This window comes from Phyllobates terribilis, unplaced genomic scaffold (genome assembly GCF_046119375.1).
Source record: "Phyllobates terribilis strain yellow unplaced genomic scaffold, ASM4611937v1 Scaffold_7__3_contigs__length_470593459, whole genome shotgun sequence".
In the NCBI taxonomy this organism is placed as follows: domain Eukaryota; kingdom Metazoa; phylum Chordata; class Amphibia; order Anura; family Dendrobatidae; genus Phyllobates; species Phyllobates terribilis.
In genome coordinates, this window is record NW_027362767.1 from 315,646,199 (window position 1) to 315,660,630 (window position 14,432).

The window sequence follows — 14,432 nt, forward strand, 5'->3', positions numbered from 1 at the left end:
GATAATGTTATTCTTGTAAAAATCTTTGCACTTTAGTCAGCAAATGTAATAAAATCTGAAATATTAACAACACCAATACATATATAGCTGAGCATTTTAGCATCCACTCATTTGATTTATGTTTGCATTGCTGTTGGAACCCACTGGTTTTGTTATCTATTTTTACAGTCCCAAGTGAAGAGACGAAATTTCAAGCTGTGATATTGTGTGAAGCTCAGAGAAAATACAGTATTTTAGATTAACAAAAAAAATTGAGAAAAGATGGTGATGTGCATGTTGGCAGGTTTGCTTCATTCTGAAATAAGGATAACTAGCTGCAGTAGCTATTTAAATATACAAGCCCAATTCCAAAAATTCGGAACACTTTGTAAAATGTGAAAGAGCAAGAATAGGATGCAATGATTTGGAAATGAAATATAACAGTATTTTATTCACAACAGATGATAGAGCACATATTAGAAGTTAAAAGTTGAGTGTTTTTCAAATCCATTTCAGAGTCTTTGCTGGATTTTTTGTTTCATAATGCACCAAATGTTTTCCATCGGTAAAAGGTCTGAACTGCAGGCAGCCTGGTCATCACCCGAACTCTTCTTCTGTGAAGCCATGCTGTTGTGATGGATGCTTTATGTGGTTAGCATTGTCTTGCTGAAATATTGAAGGCCTTATCTGAAATAGACATTGTTTGGATGTGAGCAGATAGTGTTCCAAAATCTCTATATAATAGTCAGAAGTGATAGCTCCTTTTAATATGTGTAAGTTGCCCATGCCATAGGCACTAATGCAACCACATACTATCAGAAATGCAGGAGTTTGAACTTTGGGCAGACGACAACTGGATGGTTCCTCTCCTCTTGAGCCTGCAGGACACAGCGTCTCTGGAGTTCATTAGGAATTTCAAGCTTTGATTCTTCTGAACATAAAACAATTTTCCATTTTGTCTCATTTCATTTTAAGTGAGCTTTGGCCAAGAGAAAAGGCAGCTGCATTGTGTTAATACAGCGTCTTCTTTACATTCTAGAGCTTTAATCTTCATCTGTGGATTGCACCGCAAACTGTGTTCATAGACAATGATTTCTGGAAGTATTCCTGAGCACATGCAGTGATTTGCATGACGAGTCATGTCTGTTTTCAATGCGGCGTCGCCTGGTAATATTATGTACTGTAGATGGTGGGATATTGAAAGACTTTGTAATTTTACGCTGAAGAATTGAAATTGTTGCACATAATTTTGAAGTGGTTGTTCACAGCTTGGTGAACCTCTGACCATCTTTGCTTTTGAATCACTCTGCCTCTCTAACATGCTCTTTTTATACACAGTCATGTGACCTAGTTGATAACTGACCCTTCAGCTGTTTTTCTTTATTACCACTTTCTTTTCTGGCCTTTTGTTAACTTTGTCCCATCTTAAGATGTGTTGCTGTCATAATATCTAAATGAGTTATTATTTTTTCTATGGAATGGGAAAATGTTGAACTTTAAACTTCTGATATATTCTATATTCTGTTGTAAATATGATCTGGCTATAAAATAAATTTCTTATAGTCTTATCTTATTCATAAATATATCTTATTGTTTTCGTGGCCTGCCCTGCAATCCTTCTCAGAAAGATGTAGATAAATAGATGGATAGATTGATTTGTAGGCGTTTAGCCCGGGAGAGGAAAGTTTGACAAATTTTAGGTTTGGGCCCCATCAAAGAAAGGTCACCTTGCCGTGCCTGGTGAGCTCTCATGAATTGGCCAGTTTATGTGCTAAGTACCTTAATTTTTATGAGTATATTCCATATAGCAGTAATGTATTTCGAAATTCATATATTCAAAATTTGCATACATCTCAGCATTTATAGTATGCTGCTGTATTCTTTTGTTTGTAGATAGATAGATATGTAGATAGATAGATAGATAGTTAGATAGATAGATAGATAGATAGATAGATAGATAGATAGATAGATAGATAGATAGATAGATAGATAGATAGATAGATAGATAGAGTGCTGGCCAAAAGTATTGACACCCCTGCAATTCTGTCAGATAATACTCAGTTTCTTCCTGAAAATGATTGCAATCACAAATTCTTTGGTATTATTCTCTTCATTTAATTTGCTTGCAAGGAAAAAACATAAAAGAGAATGAAGCAAAAATCAAATCATTGATCATTTCACACAAAACTCCAAAAAAGGGCCGGACAAAAGTATTGGCACCTTCAGACTAATACTTGGTTGCACAACCTTTAGCCAAAATAACTGCGAACAACCGCTTCCGGTAACCATCAATGAGTTTCTTACAATGCTCTGCTGGAATTGTAGACCATTCTTCTTTGGCAAACTGCTCCAGGTCCCTGATATTTGAAGGGTGCCTTCTCCAAACTGCAATTTTGAGATCTCTCCACAGGTGTTCTATGGGATTCAGGTCTGGACTCATTGCTGGCCACCTTAGAAGTCTCCAGTGCTTTCTCTCAAACCATTTTATAGTGCTTTTGGAAGTGTGTTTTGGGTCATTGTCCTGCTGGAAGACCCATGACCTCTGAGGGAGACCCAGCTTTCTCACACTGGGCCCTACATTATGCTGCAAAATTTGTTGGTAGTCTTCAGACTTCATAATGCCATGCACACGGTCAAGCAGTCCAGTGCCAGAGGCAGCAAAGCAACCCCAAAACATCAGGGAACCTCCGCCATGTTTGACTGTAGGGACCGTTTTCTTTTCTTTGAATGCCTCTTTTTTTTCCTGTACACTCTATGTTGATGCTTTTTCCAAAAAAGCTCTACTTTTGTCTCATCTGACCAGAGAACATTCTTCCAAAACGTTTTAGGCTTTCTCAGGTAAGTTTTGCCAAACTCCAGCCTGGCTTTTTTATGTCTCGGGGTAAGAAGTGGGGTCTTCCTGGGTATCCTACCATACAGTCCCTGCAGGGCAGCTTGAACTTGTTTGGATGTTAGTCGAGGTTCTTTATCCACCATCCGCACAATCTTGCGTTGAAATCTCTCGTCAATTTTTTTTTTCCGTCCACATCTAGGGAGGTTAGCCACAGTGCCATGGGCTTTAAACTTCTTGATGACACTACGCACGGAAGACACAGGAACATTCAGGTCTTTGGAGATAGACTAGTAGCCTTGAGATTGCTCATGCTTCCTCACAATTTGGTTTCTCAAGTCCTCAGACAGTTCTTTGGTCTTCTTTCTTTTCTCCATGCTCAATGTGGTACACACAAGGACACAGGACAGAGGTTGAGGCAACTTTAATCCATGTTAACTAGCTGCAAGTGTGATTTAGTTGTTGCCAACACCTGTTAGGTGCCACAGGTAAGTTACAGGTGCTGTTAATTACACGAATTAGAGAAGTATCACATGATTTTTCAAACGGTGCCAATACTTTTGTCCACCCCTCTTTTTTAGGTTTGGTGTGGAATTATATCCAATTTGGCTTTAGGACAATTCTTTTTGTGTTTTTTGCATTGAAGACAAATTAAATGAAGAGAATAATACCAAAGAATTTGTGATTGCAATCATTTTCAGGAAGAAACTGAGTATTATCTGACAGAATTGCAAGGGTGCCAATACTTTTGGCCAGCACTGTAGATAGATAGATAGAATTATATTTTAAAATCATAACTTGTAGAAATGTGGTTAACGCTTAACCAGAATTCTAAGTTCTGATCTTAAAGATATTATTTAATTATAAAGGACTTCCAGTGTCTGCATCTCATTTACACTTCCTATTTTGTTCTTCAGATACAATTTGAAAACTCATTTATAATAAGTCTGTAATACATTGAGTCATTATCATATCACAGAATTATTGGAGCTGTGTAATGTATTAAAATATCAGTCCAGATCCAATTACTTTTTTCTTTTTTTTTTACAGTTTCTTCAAAGATGGTTGCCTAAATACGATCTGCATTTTTGATTGGTAGGGGTCTAGAAATATGACATCAATCATGATGGTTCGATGTCAGATTTATGAGAAATACTTAAAAAAATTGCATTACATAGAACGAGATAAATCTGCAGAAGCTTCATTTTCGTACTCAGACATGATTGCATAGAGTTTAGAATTAGTGTTGAGCCACCCCCGTAGTGTTCGGGTTCGGTTCGGTTCGACGAACACCGGGATGTTCGAGGAACTGTTCGTCGAACTGTTCGTCGAACACCTTAGAACACCGTCGAACACCGTTAAAACCAATGGCAGGCAAACAAAAACACATAGAAACACATAGAAAACACCTGCAAAGGTGTCCAAAAGCTGACAAACTGCTCAGAAGACACTCTCTTTAAAAAAGCCGGCCGGCAAATTCAGCAGCGGCATACACCGGTACCCGACAATTTAGACAAGAAGGAATAGAGCCTCACACATAGATTAGATAGATAGAAACATGTCAGTCACACATATAAGAAGCACAGTGACAGTGTTGGTTACTGCACTTGTCATTTAGTGTAAAGGATTTATTAAAAAAAATATTAGTGTTTTCATGCACCGTCTCTTTAAAAAAGCCGGCCGGCAATTCAGCATCTGTACCCGACAATTTAGAACAGAAAGAATAGAGCTTCACACATAGATTAGATAGATAGAAACATGTCAGTCACATATATAATAAGTACAGTGATAGTGTTGCTTACTGTACTTGTCATTTAGTGTAAAGGATTTATTTAAAAAAATAATAGTGTTTTCATGCACTGTCTCTTTAAAAAAGCCGGCCGGCAATTCAGCAGCGGTACCCGACAATTTATAACAGAAAGATAGAGCATCACACATAGATTAGATAGATAGAAACATGTCAGTCACATATATATGAAGTACAGTGATAGTGTTGGTTACTGTACTTGTCATTTAGTATTAAAATAAAGGATTTATTATTAAAAAAATTGGCGTGGGGTTCCCCTTAATTTTAGGCTCTAGCGGAGGTTAAGCAGACGGCTGGGGCAGATGTTTGAAGCCTGGGAAGGGGGTAATACCAACGGAGCTTCCCAGGCTACTAATATCAGCCCCCAGCTGAATACATAGCCTTTACTAGCTATTAAAATGGGGGACCCCCCCAAAAAAATGACGTGGGGTCCCCCCTAATTTAATAGCTAGCAAAGGCTAGGCAGACAGCTGGGGGCTGATATTAATAGCCCAGGAAGGGAGCCATGAATATTGGCCCCCTCCCAGGCTAGAAACACCAGCCGTCAGCCGCCCCAGAAATGGCGCATTCATAGGATGCGCCAATTCTGGCACTTAGCCTCGCTCTTCCACGCTGCCCTGGTGCGGTGGCAGGGGGTAATAGGGCTGGGGTTGATGTCAGCTTATAATGTCAGCTGACATCAAGCCCAGGTTAGTAATGGAGAGGCGTCTATAAGACACCCCCATTACTAACCCCATAGTCAAAGTTAAAAAAAACAAAAACACCCAGAATAAAGTCCTTTAATTGAAATAAAGACACAATCCTTTATTGTTCTAAATTAAACCATACTTACCATCACGCCCATTCCAGCTGAAGCCAACGATCTCCTGCAATAAAAGAAAAATAATAAAGCAACCTCATCCTTACCTTTCCATGGTTCCCACGACAGCTTCAGCTCTGCTACATCGAGATGACAGGCTGGACCGCAGCAGAACTCTGCCATCCAGCCTGTCATCCCGCAGACACTGAGAAGCGCAGGCTTGCTTGCGCTGCTCAGCGTCTCTCTGTGACGACATCCAGATGAGCCGAGTTCATGTCCAATGATCTCGGCTCACCTCATGCACGTCACTGACAGCGTGGGAAAATTCTCACGCTGAAGCGCTGATTGCAGGAGAATTTTCCCACGCTGTCAGTGACGTGCAGGAGGTGAGCTGAGTTCATTGGACATGAGCTCACCTCATGCACATCACTGACAGCGTGGGAGAATTCTCCTGCACTCAGCACTTCAGCGTGAGAATTTTCCCACGCTGTCAGTGACGTGCATGAGGTGAGCCGAGTTCATTGGACATGACCTCGGCTCATCTGGATGCCGTCACAGCGAGACAGTGAGGAGCGCAAGCATGCCTGCGCTTCTCAGTGTCTATGGGATGACAGACTGGATGGCAGCGTTCTGCTGCGGTCGAGCCAGTCATCTCGATGTAGCAGAGCTGAAGCTGTCGTGGGAACCATGGAAAGGTAAGGATGAGGTTGGTTTATTATTTTTCTTTTATTGCAGGAGATCGTTGGCTTCAGCTGGAATGGGTGTGATGGTAAGTATGGTTTAATTTAGAACAATAAAGAATTGTGTCTTTATTTCAATTAAAGAACTTTATTCTGGGTGTTGTGTTTTTTTTAAATACTTTACTAGAAATTCATGGCGGTCATGTCTAATACTGGCGTGACCCCATGAATTTTGGGCTTGGGGCCAGCTGATAATACCAAGCTGGCCCTAACCCCTTTATTACCCAGTGAGCCACCGCACCAGGGCCCTGGATGAGTTGGGTACAGCGCCAGAAGATGGCGCTTCTATGAACGCGCCATTTTCCGGGGTGGCTGCGGACTGCAATTTGTAGCGGGGGGGGGGGCCCAGAAAGCTTGGGCCTCCCTGCGCTGCAGATTCCAGCCCCCAGCTGCCTAGTTGTATCTGGCTGGACACAAAAATAGGGCGAAGCCCCACAAACTTTTTTTTTAATTATTTCATGAAATTCATGAAATAATTAAGAAAAAAAGGGCTTCCCTATATTGTTGTGTCCGGCCAGGTACAAATAGGCAGCTGGTGGTTGGGGGCAGCCCGTTCCTGCCTGCTGTACCTGGCTGGACACAAATATAGTGCGAAGCCCCACTTCAATTTTTTTTAATTATTTCATGAAATTCATGAAATAATTAAGAAAAAAAGGGCTTCCCTATATTGTTGTGTCCGGCCAGGTATAAATAGGCAGCTGGTGGATGGGGGCAGCCCGTTCCTGCCTGCTGTACCTGGCTGGACACAAATATAGTGCGAAGCCCCACTTCAATTTTTTTTAATTATTTCATGAAATTCATGAAATAATTAAGAAAAAAAGGGCTTCCCTATATTGTTGTGTCCGGCCAGGTACAAATAGTCAGCTGGTGGATGGGGGCAGCCCGTTCCTGCCTGCTGTACCTGGCTGGACACAAATATAGTGCGAAGCCCCACTTCAATTTTTTTAAATTATTTCAGGAAATTCATGAAATAATTTAAAAAAAATTGACGTGGGGCTTCGCACTATATTTGTGTCCAGCCAGGTACAGCAGGCAGGAACGGGCTGCCCCCAACCACCAGCTGCCTATTTGTACCTGGCCGGACACAACAATATAGGGAAGCCCTTTTTTTCTTAATTATTTCATGAAATAATTTAAAGAAAATTGACGTGGGGCTTCGCCCTGTTTTTGTGTCCAGCCAGGTACAACTAAGCAGCTGGGGGCTGGAATCCGCAGCGCAGGGAGGCCCAAGCTTTCTGGGCCACCCCCGCTGCAAATTGCAGTCCGCAGCCACCCCGGAAAATGGCGCGTTCATAGAAGCGCCATCTTCTGGCGCTGTACCCAACTCATCCAGGGCCCTGATGCGGTGGCTCACTGGGTAATAAAGGGGTTAGGGCCAGCTTGGCATTATCAGCTGGCCCTAAGCCCGAAATTCATGGGGTCACGCCAATATTAGACATGACCACCATGAATTTCTAGTAAAGTATTTAAAAAAAACACAACACCCAGAAAAAAGTCCTTTAATTGAAATAAACACACAATTCTTTATTGTTCTAAATTAAACCATACTTACCATCACGCCCATTCCAGCTGAAGCCAACGATCTCCTGAAATAAAAGAAAAATAATAAAGCAACATCATCCTTACCTTTCCATGGTTCCCATGACAGCTTCAGCTCTGCTACATCGAGATGACAGGCTGGACCGCTGCAGAACGCTGCCATCCAGCCTGTCATCCCGCAGACACTGAGAAGCGCAGGCTTGCTTGCGCTCCACAGTGTCTCTCTGTGAGGGCATCCAGATGAGCCGAGTTAATGTCCAATGAACTCGGCTCACCTCATGCACGTCACTGACAGCGTGGGAAAATTCTCCTGCACTCAGCGCTTCAGCGTGGGAGAATTCTCACACTGAAGCGCTGAGTGCAGGAGAATTCTCCCACGCTGTCAGTGACGTGCAGGAGGTGAGCTGAGTTCATTGGACATGAGCTCACCTTATGCACGTCACTGACAGCGTGGGAAAATTCTCCTGCACTCAGCGCTTCAGCGGGAGAATTCTCACGCTGAAGCGCTGAGTGCAGGAGAATTCTCCCACGCTGTCAGTGACGTGCAGGAGGTGAGCTGAGTTCATTGGACATGAGCTCACCTTATGCACGTCACTGACAGCGTGGGAGAATTCTCCTGCACTCACCGTTTCAGCTTGAGAATTTTCCCACTCTGTCAGTGACGTGCATGAGGTGAGCCGAGTTCATTGGACATGAACTCGGCTCATCTGGATGTCGTCACAGAGAGGCGCTGAGCAGTGCAAGCAAGCCTGCGCTTCTCAGTGTCTGCGGGATGAGAGGCTGGATGGCAGCGTTCTGCTGCGGTCCAGCCTGTCATCTCGATGTAGCAGAGCTGAAGCTGTCGTGGGAACCATGGAAAGGTAAGGATGAGGTTGCTTTATTATTTTTCTTTTATTGCAGGAGATCGTTGGCTTCAGCTGGAATGGGCGTGACGGTAAGTATGGTTTAATTTAGAACAATAAAGGATTGTGTCTTTATTTCAATTAAAGGACTTTATTCTGGGTGTTTGTGCTTTTTTTAACTTTGACTATGGGGTTAGTAATGGGGGTGTCTTATAGACGCCTCTCCTTTACTAACCTGGGCTTGATGTCAGCTGGCATTATAAGCTGACATCAACCCCAACCCTATTACCCCCTGCCACCGCACCAGGGCAGCGTGGAAGAGCGAGGCTAAGTGCCAGAATTGGCGCATCCTATGAATGCGCCATTTCTGGGGCGGCTGACGGCTGGTGTTTCTAGCCTGGGAGGGGGCCAATATTCATGGCTCCCTTCCTGGGCTATTAATATCAGCCCCCAGCTGTCTGCCTAGCCTTTGCTAGCTATTAAATTAGGGGGGACCCCACGTCATTTTTTTGGGGGGGTCCCCCATTTTAATAGCTAGTAAAGGCTATGTATTCAGCTGGGGGCTGATATTAGTAGCCTGGGAAGCTCCGTGGGTATTACCCCCTTCCCAGGCTTCAAACATCTGCCCCAGCCGTCTGCTTAACCTCCGCTAGAGCCTAAAATTAAGGGGAACCCCACGCCAATTTTTTTAATAATAAATCCTTTATTTTAATACTAAATGACAAGTACAGTAACCAACACTATCACTGTACTTCATATATATGTGACTGACATGTTTCTATCTATCTAATCTATGTGTGAAGCTCTATTCTGTCTGTTATAAATTGTCGGGTACCGCTGCTGAATTGCCGGCCGGCTTTTTTAAAGAGACGGTGCATGAAAACACTATTATTTTTTTTGATAAATCCTTTACGCTAAATGACAAGTACAGTAAGCAGCACTGTCACTGTACTTCTTATATATGTGACTGACATGTTTCTATCTATCTAATCTATGTGTGAAGCTCTATTCTTTCGGTTCTAAATTGTCGGGTACCGGTGTATGCCGCTGCTGAATTGCCGGCTTTTCATGTTTCACTGTTGGCACTGTTCCCATCGATTTGGGCAATCACTGTAATGCCACAACCACCATGGCTGTGGCATTACAGTGAGTGGCAGACAATCCCTGCATGATTGGTGCTCTAAATAGCGCCAGACATGCAGGACACGCTTTTGGTGCACGAACAGTTATCGAACATAACCTCGAACAGCCGAATTTTTTGCAAATCGTTCGGGTTCGTCGAACAACTCGAACACCGCCTAAAACAGCTCGAATTTGAGATTGGCGAACAGTTCTAGTCGAACACCGCTCATCTCTATTTAGAATACTTGTTTTTTGGATCAGGCTGTGGAATTTCTTCTTAGAACGTGATAATGAGTAATGCTCACATAAGCCAGGCACAGTCATTTAATACTTGTTTGTCTATAAGTACAACTACGCAGTCTTAAGCCATGGTAAAATTGAAGCGATCTTTTAAACAAATATTTCTGGTGATTGTTCTATAAAATCCCTAAAGCGTTATCATTTCCTTGTATGTCTATTAACCATTACAATAGTTATGAGCCTGTCAGATATCCAATATTTTTTTAATGCCATAGCTGAATAAAAGCTGTAAATACTGTAAATGAACTCACAATCCCCTTGTTTCAGAAAATCCTTTACATATTCAGTAGTATAAACTAAAAAGCAAACAATGCAATGAAATACATTATCTTATAATAGGGTACATTTTTTTCTATTTATCATTCTCTTTTCCCATTTTTTGCTCTCTAAATAGGGAAAACATCATCATTGTAAACAACACGTTAAAACGTTTTATTTGTACTGCCTCTATTGTGTTTTGTGTTTTTTATAGAAACAGTTCTAAAAATTAACAGTTTCTTTAAGAAAAAAAAGTGTTATTATCGTTCACATTTAATACCAGAACAAAACTGCAGGTTTTTTAGCAGTTCACTGTGGGTTTCACTTTTTCAGATAAAAGTCTGAAGTTTAAAGGAAAAGTTTATTGCAAAAACAGTGTCAGCAAAAGTGACAGCCATAGTGTTTTCATAAATGCTAACGGAAGTATCCCTGCAAGTTCCAAAGGGGTTCTTAAAGGAGTTTTTCGATTTTTAGAAAGTAGACCTCAAACTATTTTTGAATTCTCACAGCATGTGCGGCATATTGCCCTGAATAAATCAAGTTACATGGCCTAGCCCAGCCCGTCAGGGGCGCTATCACAGTCAGAATAAGATAGGTTCTAGCAAATGAGCACCATTTTATTAGTGTTGAGCCACCCCCGTAGTGTTCGAGTTCGGTTCGGTTCGTTGAACACCCGTGTGTTCGACGAACTGTTCGTCGAACACCTTCGAACACCATTAAAACCAATGGCAGGCAAACAAAAACACATAGAAACACATAGAAAACACCTTCAAAGGTGTCCAAAAGCTGACAAACTGCTCAGAAGACACAACTAACACATGGAAAAGTGACAAGTACATATAGTCATGCGAAAAGAAAAGAGGTGGAGGAGTAAAAGGAGGGGGAGACACAGATATAGGCATGTCATGCCCTTCTAAAATCCAATCCAGGAGAAAGCATTCCATAGAGTCTCCTGGCACGCCATATATGATTCTCTTAAAAAGCTTGGGGTAGGGGTCTAGGGGACCCTTTTATAGCCAAAATCATGGCCCTGTATCGCAATACGTCACCTAGGCTGAAGATAAATGGAACTGTAGCACCCTGAGGGCTCGGTTGCTACAGAGGTATTGCACCTCACCCAGAGGTGTGATATCTCACTCTCAGGTAAGGATGTAGTGTGGATCACGACCCGACACCTGCATGCATTACACCACATTGCCGTGGGGCAGGGCGACCAATATGACCCTGAGATGGGCACGACAGTCCCTGTCCCTGGCTGGAGTGGGGGGAGGGAACACTGAGGAAGGGGAACCCTGTAGTGCAGGAGCAGGGAGGAAGCAGTTCCTGGGTGCATTGAGAAGGGAGTATAAAAGGTGGGCACCATCTTAGTTCAGTGCAGAGAAGTCTGAGCAGAAGTGGCAGGGAGCAGGGGCTCTGCATGAGCTCTGCTCCGGAGGCGGGCCTAGTAACAGAGGCCCAGGCCTGGAAGAGGGAGAAGGAAGGAAGAGGAGCGGAGAAGGCTCCAGGAACGAGGAACGAAGGGATCCCAGGGGTGCGGACGGGCGAGTCGCCACCGCACGCCCGAATCCACCTGCGTGGAGGGGTCAGGCCAAAGGGGGAGACCGGTCCCCGAAACTAGTGGAGGCAGGAAACGACCCTCAGCTAGAAACAGGAGGCTGTGACATTTTATGTGGCGCAGCCCCTCGCTACACCCGCTAGGAAGGCACCACATAGGGTCAGGGAAACTGGCGCCAAGTTTACCAAGAGGAGGCCCGAGGCAGCCGGACAGAAGGGTTAGTAAGAAAGGCCAGACAAAGGACACACAAAGGGGGTCCTGTGAAGCGCTCCAAAGTTATCTGGGAGTTGTCTGAGCCCCTCACCTGGTGAGCACAGTACGACGTGGGCAGCCGTTACCTGCAGACGTGGTCTGGATAATAAGAACTGTGAGTAAAGGCCCTGGACTGCATCACTGACTCCGTGTCGTTACTGCTGCTGCCCTGCACCATCACCCCCATCCTCCGCATACACTGCCCTGAGGCTATACTCCTCCCGTGGGGAGTTATGCTACGCTCTGCTGCACCCACAACACCAGCCTCAGCGGTCTGCCCTGGAGCGGCGGTTCACTCTGACCGCAATCCACGGGTGGCGTAGTCAGACATTTAAACATCAAAACCACATAAATAGTTCCGCCACTGGTTTGACCGCCCTGAGCCACGGAACTGGGTCGCCGCCACGGAGACTACAACCACCAGCATCCACCAAAAAGGGTCCGGCTCCGGGTGTCCCAAGGCCCAGGGGGCGCGTCAGAACATTTTCATCACCTTTCACAATCACCAATGGGACAAGTCAGGGATGTTCTCTGTCCCCTCTCTTATACATCCTAGTGACGGAGCACCTGCTCTCATCAATTCGCCATAACCCCAATATTAGGTGGATTGAGGTGGGAGGCACCGAGTACAAGTGCTCTCTCTTTGCTGATGATGTCCTAGTATATATCACTCAATCACATATATCCATCCATGCTGTTATGGCTGAAATAGATCACTTTGTTACATGGTCAAATTTTAAAATCAATGCAGCGAAGTCTGAGGCCCTCGATGTCTCCCTCCCCAAATCCATATAGGATTCCATCCAGTCCAACTTTCCCTTTGCCTGGCCCTCACAGGGTATCAAATACTTAGGAATTCCTATTCATAGAGACCTCTCCCATCTATGTTATCTTAATTTTGGGCCCTTTATTGAACAACTCCATACAGACCACGGTTGGCAAGTTAGAACTGTAAGATTCACTACGTGAACCACTGGTGTTTTGTGGAAAAGCACATGTACACTGTGTTCCAAATTATTATGCAAAAAGTGTTTAGGAGTGATAAGGGAAGAATTTGTTTGTTTGTCAGTTAAACTCATTGATGGTGATGTGTGTCAGGGCTCTTTATATCACTGTAAGCAATTGCAGACACCTGTGCTAATTAGTTTGGCAGGTGTGTCCAATGAAAGGCAAGACTACTTAAGAAGGCTGTCTCACATTATTAAGCAGCCTACATTTTCTGCCAAAATGGGAAAGAAAAAGGATGTGTCGGCTGCTGAGAAGCAACAAATTGTGGAGTGTTTAGGTCAAGGCATGACTACAATCAACATTGTGCGATGATCAGGATGAAGTGTCTTGGCAATCAAGAAGTATGTAGCTGATTCACAGTACACACGTGTGCGTGCTGATAAGGGCAAATTGAGGACTCTTTCCTACAGGCAATTACGTCAGGTTGAAAGAGCAGCGGCAAAAAAGCCTTGTCATAGCAGCAGACAAGTTTTTGAAGCTGCTGGTGCCTCCAACGTCCCCCGAACAAGAAGATGCAGGGTCCTTCAGAGGTTTGCAGCTGTGCATACGCCATCCTGTCGACCTCCTCTATCTACTTCACACAAGCAGAAACGGCTCCAGTGGGCCAAACATTACATGAAGACTGATTTCAAAACTGTTTTGTTCACGGATGAGTGCCGTGCAGCGCTCGATGGTCCAGATGGATGGAGTGGAGGATGGCTGGTTGATGGACACCCCACGCAAACACGGCTACAGCGCCAACAAGGAGGAGGTGGAGTAATGTTTTGGGCTGGAATCATGGGGAGAGAGATTGTCGGCCCCTTTAGGATCCCTGAAGGCGCTAAAGATGAACTCCATAATGTATGTGGATTTTCTCAAACAGCACTTCCTGCCATGGTTCAAGAAGAAGCTGATATGGGCATAAAAGGGGACAAACTTATGGTGTGACCCCCATGCTCCCCTGACCTCTACCCTATTCAGAACCTTTGGAGCATCATTAAAAGGAGTGTCTATGATGGCGGGAGGCAGTTCACATCTAAGCAACAGCTCTGGGAGGGTATTCTGTCCTCATGCAAAACAATTGAAGCAGAAACCATCCAAAACCTGACAAATTCAATGGACGAGAGAGTTCAGATGCTCCTTTCGAACAAGGGGTCCTATGTGAAAATGTAACATCACCTAGAATAAAGTTTTGAGTTGAAAACTGTTTGATTTCAGTTTCTAACAACCTGCTAATGCTTATAATTTCAAAAATGACCATTTTTTTGGTCTTTATTAAAATGAAAAGGTTGATCGAAAAGTTTGGGGGATCTAAGAGTGTGGCAACCCAGTAGTCATGATTACTTCGAATTCTGACAATATGGGGGTCATGCTGCAGGTAGTGCAGCAAGAAGGCACTTATGTGTCTTGCACATCTCGGAG